The sequence below is a fragment of the Phascolarctos cinereus genome, unplaced genomic scaffold, assembly GCF_003287225.1.
Source record: "Phascolarctos cinereus isolate Bilbo 61053 unplaced genomic scaffold, phaCin_HiC Scaffold_4;HRSCAF=312, whole genome shotgun sequence".
NCBI lineage: Eukaryota > Metazoa > Chordata > Mammalia > Diprotodontia > Phascolarctidae > Phascolarctos > Phascolarctos cinereus.
This window is the reverse complement of record NW_027555847.1, coordinates 707,229,329-707,243,817: the sequence shown is the minus strand read 5'-3', so window position 1 is coordinate 707,243,817 and position 14,489 is coordinate 707,229,329. Positions and strand designations below refer to the sequence as shown.

Here is a 14,489-nt window from a genome sequence, read left to right as displayed (position 1 = left end):
AGGCACTGTGCCTAAGCACTTTACAAATACTATCTCTTTGATCCTCACAATAGACTTTAAGAGGTAGGTATTATTATAATCTCCATTTTTACACTTGAGGAGACTAAGGTAAACAGAGATTAAAGTGACTTGCTCAGGATCATACCTCAAGGAGGTACATGAGGCCAGATTTGAATTCTGATCTTTCTGACTACAGGCTTAGTAATCTATCCACTGTGCCAGCTGGCTGTACCACCCACCATCCTTCTAGATGCAGATTTAGAACCTCAGTAGCATCCTCTGTGCACCCCATAGAGTCAATCAGTTGCCAAATATTGTTGCTTCTTTGTCTTTAACTTTTCTTACACTTATCTTCTTCTCTGTACTCCCCAGCCCCCATCAGAGTTCAAGCTCCTCATCACCTCTCATCTGCACTATGCGATAGCCTCCTAATTTATCTCCTTACCTCAAGCCTCTTGTCCACAAAGCCACCTAAGTGGGTTTTCCCTCCTAAAGTTTATATCTGACCAGGTCACCCTCCATTCAATAAATTCCAATGATTCCCCATTACTTCTAGGATAAAATAAATTTCTCTGGGCATTTAAAGCCCTTTACAATCCCTTCCTGTCTCTCCTTACATCTTACTCCCTTCCATGAACTCTACAGTATATGTGAGTATGGACTCACACATGACTCTTCATCTCGCACCTCCAAGCCTTTTCACTGGCTGTCTCCCATGTAGCAAGTCTGACAATACCTTCAAAGAACTAGCTCCTTAAGGCCCCTTGCTCTAGAGTGGATTTTTTAAAAAAATATTGTATTCTTCCTGCTCCCAAAAGTTATTTCAAATTCAGTGAAACAAACACTTATTAAGCTCCTGTTGTATACAAAGTACTGTGCCCAAATCACTTCTTGGTGACTCCCTCAACTCCAGATTTCTCCCCAGTCAACACCCTTCCCTATAACAGCTTGTCACATCAAAGCTTGATTTCTGGAACCACTGTTTGGTCCTCCTTAAATTGGCTGGAGGAAGAGCTTAATTATATCATTATGTTCAGATAGAAACTATTTTACTGCCAAATCAAGTACCTGCTTGAGTATTATTGAGAAGTCATTTCCATACATTTCTATCCACCAGATACAAAGTAATTTCAAGCCAGACTTGTTAGCTTATAAAGGCACTGGGAGAACTTCATCATATTTACTTTTTCCCACTTATATGGAATTAAAAAAAAAATTATTGACCTTATTTTGCTTTTACAATGTAAACATCTCCAGGTTACTCCCACTCTGTGTCTCTTGTAACAAAGTAAACTAATTAGGCAACACTGACAGAAATGATCTCCTCTGAAAGGGCGTGCCACTGCCCACATCTTAACTGTAGCACCCCCTCATCTTCTGTTTTTACTTTTTTTTTTAAGCAGAAATCTATTTCCTGTTCCTCCTATCCTTTTATCCATTGGAAGAAGTGAAGAAAGATAAAGTGCTTCTAACAAGCAAAACAAATTCTCTTGTGAGCTATTTACAGGTGTGTGGGGCTAGTGGGGGGGGGGAGCAGAATCTCATTCTGCCCCTAAATAGGTCACCTGTTTGTCAGGAAGTAGAATTGTCTGCTTCGACATTAGTCCTCTGGAATCTTGACTGGTCATTGCCTCGATTAGAGTTTCTACAGCTTTCAAAGTTGTTTGACTTTCCAGTGTAGTTGTTGTGGTATACATTCTTGGTTCTGCTCATTTCAGCAGTTCATACAAGTCCTCAGAATTGATTATTATAAAAATATTGATTGATATTCATTTATAATATAATACCGATAAAAATATATTATTCTATAACATTGGTACTTTATTTTATAATATTGACTGATAATACAGAATGTAAATCATTCTCCTAGTTCTGCTTGCTTTGGTCTGTGAGAGTTCATTTAAATCTCTTTGTATCTCTTTGAAATCATCTATTTCCTCATTTCCTATAGCGCAGTAGCACCCTTCCATTAATTAATCAATCATTCCTCAGTTAGCGGGCAGCCCTTTAGTTTCCAGGGTTTTTGTTTGTTTGTTTTGCCACCACAAAAAGAGCTACTATATATATTTTTGTACATAAAGGACCTTTTCCTTTGATAACTTTTCAGCATAGACTTTAGCAGTCGTATAACTGGGTCAAAGGACATGTGCTGTTTAGTAACTTTCTGGTTATAATTCCAAATTCCTTTCCAGAATGGTTGGACCTATTCACAGCTCTACCTATAGGGCATCGATTTCCCATCCCCCCACCGACATTGATCATTTTCCTCTTTTGGTCACTTTTGCTGATCCTCATGGGTGTGAGGTGGAATCTCAGAATGGCTTTAGTTTGCTTTTCTCCAATTGGTAGTGATGTGGAGCATTTTTTTTTCATATAGCTATAGATATCCTGAGGTTTTTTCCCCTTGATAAGCATCTGTCCATAGCTTTAGACCATTTATTAATTGGAGAATGGTTCTTATTCTTATAAATTTGAAGTGGTTCCTTATATAGCTTGAAAAGGAGACCTTGATGAGAAGACCTGGCTGCAAATACTTTCCCCCCAATAAATTGTTTCACTTTTCATCTGACTTTTATTGGATTTATGTAAAAACTTTTAAATTGTGTTTAATCAAAATTATCCATTTTTATTTTCTGTGATCCTTCCTATCTCTTATTATTCATGACCTTTTCTCCTATCCATAGATCTGATAGGATTTTTTTCCTAAGTTTCTCTAATTAGTTTATAATTAGATTCAAATTTGGCCTTACTAGCTGTGTGACCCTGAGCAAGTCACTTAACACTGTTTGCCTCAGTTCCCTCATCTAGAAAGTAAGCATAATAATAGCACCTACTTCTCAGGGTTTTTATGAAAATCAAATGACATAATATAGTTGTCAAGCACTTAGCACAGTGCCTGGCATATAGTAAGCACCATATAAATGTTAGCTACCATCATCCTCATCATTATACTCAGCTTCTTGAGGGCAGGGACTGTTTTTTGCCTTCTTTGTATCCCTAGTGCTTAACACAGTGCCTGGCACACAGTAGATGCTTAATAAATACATGTTGGGGCAGCTAGGTAGCACAGTGGATAGAGCTCTGGCCTTGGAGTCAGGAGGACCTGAGTTCAAATCCAGCCTCGGATACTTAATACTTACTAGCTGTGTGACTCTGGGCAAGTCACTTAACCCTGATTGCCTCAGCAAAAACAAACAACAACAAAATACACATTGACTGACATGATCTTTCACATCTAGGTCACATATCTGTTTGGCCACTAATGAGAATGTTAGACAGCAGTATGGAAAAAACTAGACTCAGATTAATGCCTCATGGTGTTCAGTCATTTCAGTTACATCCAACTCTTCATGATCCCATTTGGGCAGTTTGCCACTTCCTTCTCCAGGTCATTTTACAGATGACGAAACTGAGGCAAACAGGGTTAAGTGACTTGTCTAGGGTCACACAGCTAGTAAGTGTCTGAGGCCATATTTGAACTCAGGAAGATGAGTCTTCCTAACATCATGCCCAGCACTTTATCCACTGAGTCACCTAGCCACCTCTAATACCTCATAGCTTATATCAAAGTAAGATCCAAATATATGTGACCTCGACTTTGAAGTATTTATCACTTATAACCATTGACTCTCATCTCTAAAGAAGGGTAAGTTACTCAACTTTCCCTGGCCCTCACTGTTGCCCCACCCACCTTCAACTTTTAGATTGCTTGGGAATGGAGTTTAATGGTGGCCTGACTCTCTGGGCAGTTAGACAATTGGGTAGAACACAGACTTATAGAGTTAGAGGTGGCGAGGGCCTAGTCACAGCACCCTTGTTTTACGAATAAGGAATTAAGGCCTAAAAAGGTGAAGTGACTTGCCCAAAGTTACAGTGGTATGAAGTGGCCAGGTTGGGATTCTAATTAAGAACCTTTGATGCCGAAACCAGCCCCCTTCCAAAGTATGAAGCTGCCTCTCCAAACAAATGCTGCAGATGAGATGATGAATATGTCAAGAAAGTGGGCCTCTGCCACAGCTGTCCAGTTAGTGAACACCCTGTGGCCATCGTTCCTAGGCCTGTACATCTGTCTTTGGCTAATCTAAAGTATCTGTATTATTTTGGAAATTATTATCTTGTCTTGTCAAAAATGGACTCAGGAACAGGCACTCCTCTGCTTTTGGGAATGAATTCTAGCATCAAGTGGGAATTCTGCTAAGACCAGCTGACATTTACAAAGGTCTTTAAGGCTCACAGACACTTTAACCTGCATTCTCAGATTTGAGCCTTACGAGGACTCTGTGAGGTAGGTATTAGAGCTGTGGTTATGCTCATTTTTTATATGAGGAAACCGAGACATGGAAAGGGCAGGTGAGTTGGACTGAGTCACATAGCTAGTAAGGTTCCAAAGGCAGGATGCAAACCAAGTTTCTCCAGATTCCAATCCCAGGCCTGGGAATATAGTAGGTTAGTTAGAGAGTTTATCCTAGAAAGAGGATTTGCGTCATCATTAGGCTAAGCATAGTATATCTCCTGGGAGGGGTTGGTCCTAGCCCAATACTGTTTAACATTTTCATTAATGACTTAGATGATTGAAAAGACTATACTTACTATATTTGCTGGTGACAACTGGCCAACACCTTGGAGAACCAGATTAAAATTTAAATTAACCTTGAATAGAAGGAGTGTGTGGGTATTAAGCACAAGCTTGGGAAGGACATGAACAGGGAAATGTAACTAGAGAACAAAAGCAAACCATGCTGCCCTGAGTTTGAAAAATCGTGGCAGAAAGAGATCTAGAGGTTGCTGGGTCACCAGTCAGTGAACAAGAATTTATTAAGTGCTGCATATTCTGTGCCACAGACTATGCTAAGCCCTGGGGAATACAAAGAAAGGCAACAGCACTGTCCTTTCCCTCAAACAGCACAAGGTTTAGTGGGGGGGGACAAAAATAACTCTATACATACAAGATACATGCAGAGTATATGGAAGGTAATAGCAGGAGAATCGGGAGGGGAGGAACCAGTTGTTCAGCCTTCGTTTTTGAAGAGGCCCAATGACATCAAGGCCCCATACACCCCGGGAGGAACCTTCTGCAGATGGTGGAATAGGATCTTGAAGGAAGCCAAGGAAACAACAGGAAGTGGAGGCAAGAAGGAAAACAGTTCTAGACAGGGGTGTGGGAGCGGGGCAAGCCCAGAGGATGGAGATGAAGCCTCATAATTTGGGAAGAGTGAGTTGTTTGGTGCGGCCTGACCGTAGAGTGTATGCAGGAGAGGCAAGTGTAAGAGGGGGACCAGGCTGTGGAGAGCTTTAAATGCCAGAGAAACTATATTTGATCCTGGAGGTCATAGGGACCCACTGGAGCTCCCTGGGATATCGAATGGGGGGAATGACATGGGCAGATCAAAGCTTTAGGAAAACCTTATTGGTATCTGAGCTAGAGGGCAGATTGGAGTAAGGAGAATCTTGAGGCAGGGAAATCAATTAGGAGGCTGTTGGAATAGTCCAAGCAAGAAGTGGTGAGGACCTGAATTAAAGTGGTAACAGTATAGAGAAAGGGCTGTCAAATAAGAAGGCAGAAACAACAGTGCCATGGGTTAAAAGATGATTGAGCCATGGCAATAGCTTGGATGAATATTTGGATGCATGATAACTTCAAGACCTATTCTTACGTCAAAGAAACTTACAACTATTTGGTGGTAGCTACTTTGAAAAGAAAAATTTGAACTTTTTTTTTTTGCCCAGTGTGGTATAAAAATATGGATCATTATGGGATTAGAAAGTTTGAACCAATGCATACCAATCTTGCCATTCATCATGTCTGAGAAAAGTCAGGCTAGCAGTACTGTTTCATAAGCTAGATCCCCTCTCTCATCTGAATTTGAAGATAGTGGTACGGAGTTGCCAGCTGCCTCCTGTGCTCTCTCACCTGTAAGCCTGTGGGCTAGCCATGCATTGAGAAAGATGAGTGATGGCATCGATTGGCCACTATGCAACTGCCCCAAAGGCAGGCATGTGTGTTGGGTTTGCAAGTCCATCAGATTCATCTTCTTTGCATTTAGTGGGTTTGCCTCTCGTGAAATGTGGTGTGCTTCTGTCTTATTTTTAAGTAGCTAGAGACTCCCTTTTTCTTTATCAGAATTATGAGGTATTCCATACACAGGAGAAAGGTTGGAAAAAAATGTTTGGAGACAGACAAAAGAGTCAGCAAGTTTGGAAGACTGGAGGAACCAACATGAGGAAAAATAAGAGAGTGCATGTGAGTGAGTAAAAGCCCCTCTTAACAAACAGAATGCTAACAACCACTAAATAGCTTGGAAGCATGATGGATGGAGCATTAGGCCTGGAGTCATGAAGACCTGAGTTCAAATCCACCCTCAGATACTTCCTCAGACCCAAGGCAAGTCATTTAACCTCTATTTGCCTCAGTTCCCTCAACTGTAAGGTCAGCTAGGTGGCAAAATGGATGGAGTGCTGGGCCTGGAGTTAGGAAGACTCATCTTCCTGAGTTCAAATCTGGCCTCAGATACTTACTAGCTATGTGACCCTGGACAAGTCACTTAATCCTGTTTGCCTCAATTTCCTCATCTGTCATATGAGTTGAAGAAGGAAGTAGCAAACCAGTCTAGTATCTTTGCCAAGAAATGATCCAAATGGCATCATGAAGAGTAGGACTCAACTGAAAAATAACTGAATAACAAAAACTTTCATTTTAAAACGGGGATAATAACAGCACCTACACCCCAGGCTTGTTGTGAGGCTCAAATTAGATAATATTCATAAAAAGTGCTGAGCACATGCCTGGCACGTAATAGGCACTATATAAATCTTAGCTATTATTATTGATCAGCAAAAGTGCAAAGTGACCTATAGAGTCAGTTTCTACCTCCCTATGAGATGTTTTTCTTAGCTGGCTTAGGGGACGTGATTTATGGGGAGAATTGGGAACTTGTCAGAAATTAATTGCTGTGTCCAAACAAAATGTGTCAATAATTTTTAAAAAAAAATCAGAGGGGATATCACTATCTAAACATTTCAAAGAAGAAACCACCGCTAAAAAAATTAACCAACACATGGCTTCATCTAGGTTGGAGGTCCTCTAAATTATTTTTTAATGCTGAGAAAAAGTTAAGTCATGAGTGGTACTGGAAGATTTTACCCCCAGCCATGTGCCAGTCAGAGAGTAAGCCTAGAATTCAGCAATTCACAGTCTTTGCATGCTCTTTACAAAACTATCAACTAGTCTTCTTTAAGCATTTACTTGAAGATGAAATTTTTTATTCTGAAAATTCATTCCAAGTCAAGTTTTTCACTTGGTGGTTTACTTTGAGATAATATATAAAGTGCTTTGCAAATCTTAAAGTATTATATTTTTATTATACTCCTACCACAGTGTCTTGCGTATAACAGATAATGAATATATATTCATTAATTCTAACAGGCTTTTCAAGGCTTCTGGTTGAGTGCTGGGTATGGACAGGGTGGACTGCTCCAGGACTTTGGATTTGTGATGACTGATTTGGGCTTTCCTTCTAAGATTTTGCCTCTGGTTAAGTGCTATCTGGAAATTACCCACAGGCCACTGAAAAAGCCTCTGTTGTATAACATATGCATGCAGACAAACCTGTCCAAAGAGAGCTCTTTGTTAGCAGCCTTGATAGTGTATACACATCAAAAAAACCCAAGAACCTCCAACACCTTCAGATGCCCTGTCTGTTTGTATTATTAGCTGGACTGCTAGTACTTGGGGCTCATTTCTCATTTTAAATTGCTAATTGGAAATATCCCACATTTATTGTACTTGTTGGGGAACATTTCTATGGATAATAACTATTTCTTGACAGTCAACATTTAGAACCCTGGAGGAGGAGGAGGAGGAGGAGGAGGATGATGATGATGATGACAATTATTATTAATTACAATTACTATTATTCTGACTAGCATTTATGTAACACTTTAAGGTTTCTGAAGTACTTTCTATAAGTTATCTCATTTGATCCTTACAACCATGTGACATATTTGCTATCTCCTTTTTATACATGAAGAAACTGAGGCAAGAGAGGTTAAATGACTTGCCCAAGGTCACACAAAGTAAGGCATGATTCAAACTCAGGTCTTTCCTGGCCAAAATATATATCATTCCTCTGATTTCTTGCATTATAATAGTGGTCTTTGGGGGATGTCAGAGGAAATGTTAACTTTACCAACTCTGGTTATATGGAAAGTTCAGGTTACATTAAGTGAATTGAAAGCCATTTCACATTATAACAATGTTATGTAGCCTGGTACATAGCACTTTTATATTAACCAGATATTGTATAAGTCCCCCCATTGACTGTTTCCTCATGTTTGTCCCCTGACTCAAAATGATGGCATAATATTTTTCAAGCATCTAAGCTACAGCCTAGTGATGGCTTCCAGCTTTAAAACTCTGTAATGGGCTTAAATATGATAGTGAAATAAAGACAGCCACAATATTTCATCATTAGGACGAGAAGAGTAATGAACATGTTAACACAAGCACTTGAGAGATTTTTGCTATTACTTTAGCGGACCTCCTTGATTAATATTTTATTAGGGCAAATATTAAGGGCAGATGAGGTCATTAGCCAAAGTAGTTTAAACAACATGGGTGGGGTTTGAAAGGGAGGCAGATTGTCTCTGTCCAAGCCCTTCCCCAGATCATCAGAGCCCCTGAGAAATCATCTTATCCCCACCTAATATGTGGCAAATTTCAACCCATGCACAAGTGGGATGGCAGCAGAAACACCCTGGCATGGAACAGTTAGTGTGAAGGACTCAATCTTTTACAGAAGAAATCTTATCATGGGCGGTCAGAGTTCATTCTCTGTGTGTATTTATGGCTTGGCCTACTTCCTGAAATGGCCAACAAAGTAGGGAGTGTTCCAGTGAAACAGACAACTATCTAGTGTGAGCTTGACTTTGGAAGTGTTAAACGTATTCATACATACACATCCTCTGGGTTTCTGTCAGTTCCAAGATGGCCCTTTAGCAATGACTCTGATTGGGATGTTTTGTGTGTTCATCCTCTAAAATATATTGACCCCCAAGTCAAATTAAAAAGCATTTATTAAGCACCTACTATGTTCAAGGCACCCTAGGGCTATGAAGAAAAGCCAAAAAAAACCCAAAAACAAAAAACCAAAGAACCAGTCTGTGCTCCCAAGGAGAACCCACTCTAGTAGGGGGGAGACAGCATACAGATTATTATGAACAAATAAGATAGGATAAACAATACAGGATAAACTAGAGGTAGTCTTGGAGGAAAGGCTAAGGAGGATGGGAATCCTGATTTGTTTGCTAGCTGGCTCATGTTCCAATTGGTTTCAATTCAGTCTAGCCTCCATATAGAGTGATGGCAGTGCCTGCTTGTAAACTGGAATCCTGGGTAAGGGTAGCCATGGTGACATATGCTAATGGCTTCTAAAGAAGCTAGCTTTCTTGTTCTCTTTGCACCAAATATGGCGGAATGTTCCTAGTCCACATCCTGGAAGCTTTCAGCCTTTACTCCATAGAAATCTTTGGCAAAAGCAGTTGCTTCAGTTTTACCAACTTCAGATCAATGAATGAAGATAAGTTTTCTGTATGCAGTTAATTAGATACCTAGCCATGTTGATTCTACCTCTATGAGGTCATTTGCATTTGTCCCTTTCTCTCTACTCTCACAATCACTAACCCAGTTCAGATCTTCATCACCCCTGTCCGTAGGGTCTCCTCATTGGTGGCCTGCCTCAGTTCTCCCCTCTCTAATCCTTTCTCCACTAAGCTGCCAAAATTAGAACTTTAGAGCCCAGATTTGACCGTGTCATTCCCCTACTAAAGAAGTTTTGGTGACTGTATCCTGCTTCCAGGATAAAATCAATCAGTCAAGAAAAAGCAGCATTTATTAAGGTCTTACTGTGTCAGGAGCTATGCTGGGGATACACAGAAAGATAAAAAAATTCCCTGCCCTCAAGACCTCAGAGGGGAGACAACATGTAAATAATTAGGTCTATACAGGTTATATACAGAGTAAATGGGAAGGTCATCTCAGAGGAGAAGGTACTAACAGCTAGGGTTGGGATAAGGGGGGGGGGGTGAGTGGTAGTGAGAAGGACCAGCAAAAGCTTCCTTCTGGCTTTTAAAGTCCTTTCTAATTGGGTTCCAGCCTATCTTTGTAGAACATGGAAAGCTGGCCTTAGAGTCAGAAAGACCTGTGTTCAAATCCTCCCTCAGACACTTATTAGACATTTACTGCCTCATACTTTCTGTGTGATCCTGGACAAGTCACTTAACCTCTACCTCAGTTTTTTCAACTGCAAAATGAGGATAATAATAGCATCTACACCCCAAGGTAGTTGTGAGGATCAATGAGACAGTATTTGTGAAGTACTTAGCACAGTGCCTGACAGATGGTAGGCGCTTAATAAATCCATCCTTCCTTCCTTCTTCCCTCCTTTCTTTCCTTCCTTTTTTTCCTCTCTCCCTCCCCTTCTCCTTCTTAGCGATACAGACAGTCCTCTGAGATTAAGGGCTTCAGAGAAGTTGCCAACCTTCACTGGTGGAGAGAGTTTCTTGCCCTGGAAATGCCTTCTACCAGTGAAAGCACAGGTGTAGCCCCCATCCTCTATGGATTTTCAGTTTGGTTATTTATTAAGCACCTACCATGTATTTAGCACTCTACCAGCCAAGTAGATTGACCACTGTTCTCAAACCACCCAAGAGACCTATCTTATGTCCCTGGAGAGTTGGAGCCCCGCCTTCTAGGCAGACAACTACCTAAGGCAGGATGTGTGATTGCTAGAAGAGGTGGAACAGGCCATCCAGACCCCAGCCATTTGGAGAAGAGCTCAGTGGGGCTGAAGTAATCAGTGATACGGAGAGCCCCATTGCTCAGAATTACAAGGCTTCATTCATTCAGGTCCAAGGAAACGTAAAACAAGCTGTTGGAATTGAGATGTGAGACTTCAGAGCTGGAAACGGTTTGTGGCCCTTGCGATGTCTCTAGAGGATACTGCTTCTGCCCTGGCATCCACAAAATATTAAAAGAACCAGGGAAGGTCTCCGGCATGTTGAATGATAGATGTTGATGCTTGTCCTTTGTTCTCCAAGAGGGCCATGACATCAGGAAGGTGTTGCTATGGCATGCAAGTGAATCGGATTTGAGTGAGGGAGGGCTGTGCAAGGTCACCACCCACTTTCTCCTCCAGAACCATCTGGGTCCAGGGGCAAGATATAGATCAGGATGACTGGAAATGGCCCCTAGATGATAGATCCTCTATGAAGGATGTATGGAAAGTCACAGATAAGTATCGCATCACAGGAAAAGGCCTGGATGCATTGGGTTGGAATCCACAGCAGTTGAAAAGGTACCCAGGCCTGTGAGCTCTGGGATGTGTTGAAATATCGCTTCCACAAAACCTTCAGATGTGTAGGGGTTACAAATCCTATTGTGGGACTTTACTGATAGGACGCACCTGTAGAAAGTAAAGGCAGATAGTATGATTTAAAAGAGTTGGGAAGGTCCCCTACCTCCAAAACGTCACTTCCTATTGTCTGAAATTCCATCAGTTAGAGATTTACTCCACTATAATAAATAGCCTCTTTTAATGGTGCAAATATGGGCAAAACACATTACTCAGTTATCTGTAATTATTCAATTAATTTGTGTTTAGACAGATGGCTGGGCTTTTGATACCTGTCCAGCACCATGAAGAAATTGGAGTTTAAGAGGTAGGGAACAGATGAGAAAGTTGAGGTGAATCTGAGGAGTAGAAGGCCCTTCCAAAGCCAAAGCTCACCTCAGTTTTGTTTAGCACAAGCACTGTTTACAGAGGTGTTGGGGAAGTCCCTACAATTCAAATATTTAATTGGATTTTAAATGAGGTGCAGTCAAAGACCACACACACTTAAAGAAGCATAGAGATAGGGAATAGGGACTCTGCCGGTGATTTTACTTAGTATACAGAACTCCCAGGTGGAAACTCCCTCTGCTAACATAACTCATCATCTTCTCTGCAGTTTAGAATTACGAAGAGTGCTTGGAGCTTAGAGAAATAAAATGACTTGACAAGAGTCACATGGCCAGTGTGTGTCAGAGGCCAAAGTGGAAGCCAGTTCCTGGCTTCAGGGCCAACTGTCTACCTACTACTCCAGGATGGGGAAAGAAAACAGAAACAGTAAAAGCTTGGGCTATCTGGGAACCCTTGAGAAATTAGTGGTTATGGATTATTATGGAAATTAGGAAGGAAGAGAGGAAAGAAAAGGAAGGTAGGGAGGTGAGTGAAGAAAGGAATGGAGGAAGGAAAGGGAAGGAGGAGAGGGAAGGAAGAAAGGGAGGAGAGGAAGGAAGGAAAGGAGGAGAGGAAGGAAGGAAGGAAGGGAGGGAAGGAAAGGAAGAAAAATAAATAAATAAAGGGAAAAGAGGAAGGGAGGGAGGGAAAGGATGGAGGAAGGAGAGAAGAAAGGAAGTAAGGGAAGGAAGATTTGCTTAGTGCTTACTGTATCTGGGAGGTAGGTAGTGTTATCACCCCTATTTTCTATGAGGAAACTGAGGCACAGAGAAGTTAAGGGACTGGCCCAGGGGTCACATAGTTAGTAAACATCTGGTACTGGAAAAGATGAAGGACCTTCTTGGTGGTAATTGCGTGAGGTTCTGCCATATGCCCTCATCATGGAAGAGATACAGAAATGATAGAGCTCTGCTTGACAAATTGTGCTCACCCAACTCAAGAAGACTGCTAGCTCTTTACTCATTGTGGGTTGGACAGCAGCCCCAAGAGGCTCTTTGTACTCTTAAGAGAGGAACAGTCTAAAGAAAACGTGTGATAAGGAAGTTCGATTTCCCTCTCCTTATGTCCTCCAACTGAAGGAAAGACTCAAGGACTAAGCCAGGTGCCTCTGGATGGAGGGGTGAGAATTTCTGGTGTTGGGCTTTTAAAAGGTGTCTGGAATTAAAATAACAAGTGGAGAAAGAAAGAATCCTGCAGGACAGGTTTATTAAGAAAAACAAAGCTGAAGCAGGAGAACAGCAAGTTAGAAATCATACTTTGCGATTAAAGTGTGGCAAAATGGCGTCTAATAGGTGCTGACAGAAGCCTTAGGAAGAAATTGATAGGAAAGGTAACATTTGGGGAAAATATTTTTCTGTTTCTAGTTCTTGTTTGTTAGACCAGTAGCAATCCGCATTAAAGATTGTCTCAATTTTAAATGCTATTTGTGTATGTCAGGTGGTAAAGATAGACCCACACACTGGTAAAATAATAGCACACCTTTAGATGTTCCTTTGACCTTTTTAAAAGTTCTTTCCCTTATATCTGTTCATTATCTCCCCCTCTGTTTAGTAATCAGAAGTTAAATATTCTCAGTTTTCAATATTTTAGTAAATGTTTAAATATGAGTATGTATCTATATATTATATCATATTTTGTAAGTTGATATTTGTATGTTATATTAATATATTTAAATATTAGCATATATTTATGTATTAAATAAGTATGTATTTGTATATTATAGTTAAATATTAGTATATATTTATATATTATAATATTTCATATGTGCATATATTATATTAGTGAATATTTAAATATTCTAGTTTTAAAGAAAACAAAACAATGCCACAGCCTCTTTATCTCCTGGACTTTTCTATCCTCCCTCTCAAACTACCTTTTAATTAACTACTCTGTTTATTTTCTTTACATTTCTTCCTTGTATACACATATATGTTCACTGATATAGATATATCCCTTCAAGGCCTGTTAGAATAGACACTTCTTGCATTCCTTGATGTCCCCAGTGCCCTGCACACAGGTTGAATAAAACGGTGGTCAATTGGGTGTTGGGGTTTGGGTTTTGGGTTTTTTTGCCTTTTTAAACTGTTTGGCTCTGATTATTCATCAGAAACTAGTGTGGAATGGGCAAGATGATGTTTTCCCCTCTGCAACGTAAAATGAGGCTTTAAGGGCTTTTATCTTTGAATAGAGTTGGCGTCTGCTAGGTGGCAGTTGAAGCGTAGATCAGATCAATTCCAGATTGTTGTTTTCAGACCAAAGGAAACAGATGTCACCCGTTTTCATAATGTTTGTGGCAGTTTGCGACTCATGGACCCCATAAAGATAAATGAGTGCTGTCAAACCAAGGGATCTTTGGTCACTGAGATTGGTTCTTATCCCCGCCTCCCCCACCTTCTGCCCACTTTCTTACCCTATCGCTCCTTTGTCTAATTTTTTTTTTAATTATGGAACACACTAAAAGTTGAATAAGACCTCATATTCCATTCTGGGCTTATGTTGTAATCTTCATGTGCTGCTGTGTGCTCTACTTCCTCTGTGTGGCCCTGCTTCCTCTTTACCCAACTACCGAATGGGGCCAGATAAGCCTATTATCATGACTATCTGGAGAGTACAGAGGAGGCTTGTGTCATGATACTTTGTTCCTTTCTGGAGCTCAGAACACTCCTTAGAAAATATATGACCTAAAACTTTGTGCTCCTTCTGGTGGCTAGCACA

General features: G+C 40.6%; 1 protein-coding gene across 3 annotated transcripts in view; it reads left to right on the top strand.

Moving 5' to 3' along the window:
- Positions 1–14,489, top strand: part of TAOK3 (TAO kinase 3) — a 237,689-nt gene that overhangs the window by 25,140 nt on the left and 198,060 nt on the right. Inside the window, exon 1 of one of the 3 annotated variants that reach the window (XM_078154358.1) lies at positions 12,812–12,894. The exons of the other annotated variants lie outside the window; for them this stretch is intronic. The gene's annotated coding sequence lies outside the window, so the exon portion shown is untranslated. Of the gene's footprint in view, positions 1–12,811; positions 12,895–14,489 lie in introns of those variants that run through there. 3 annotated transcript variants of the gene reach the window in all.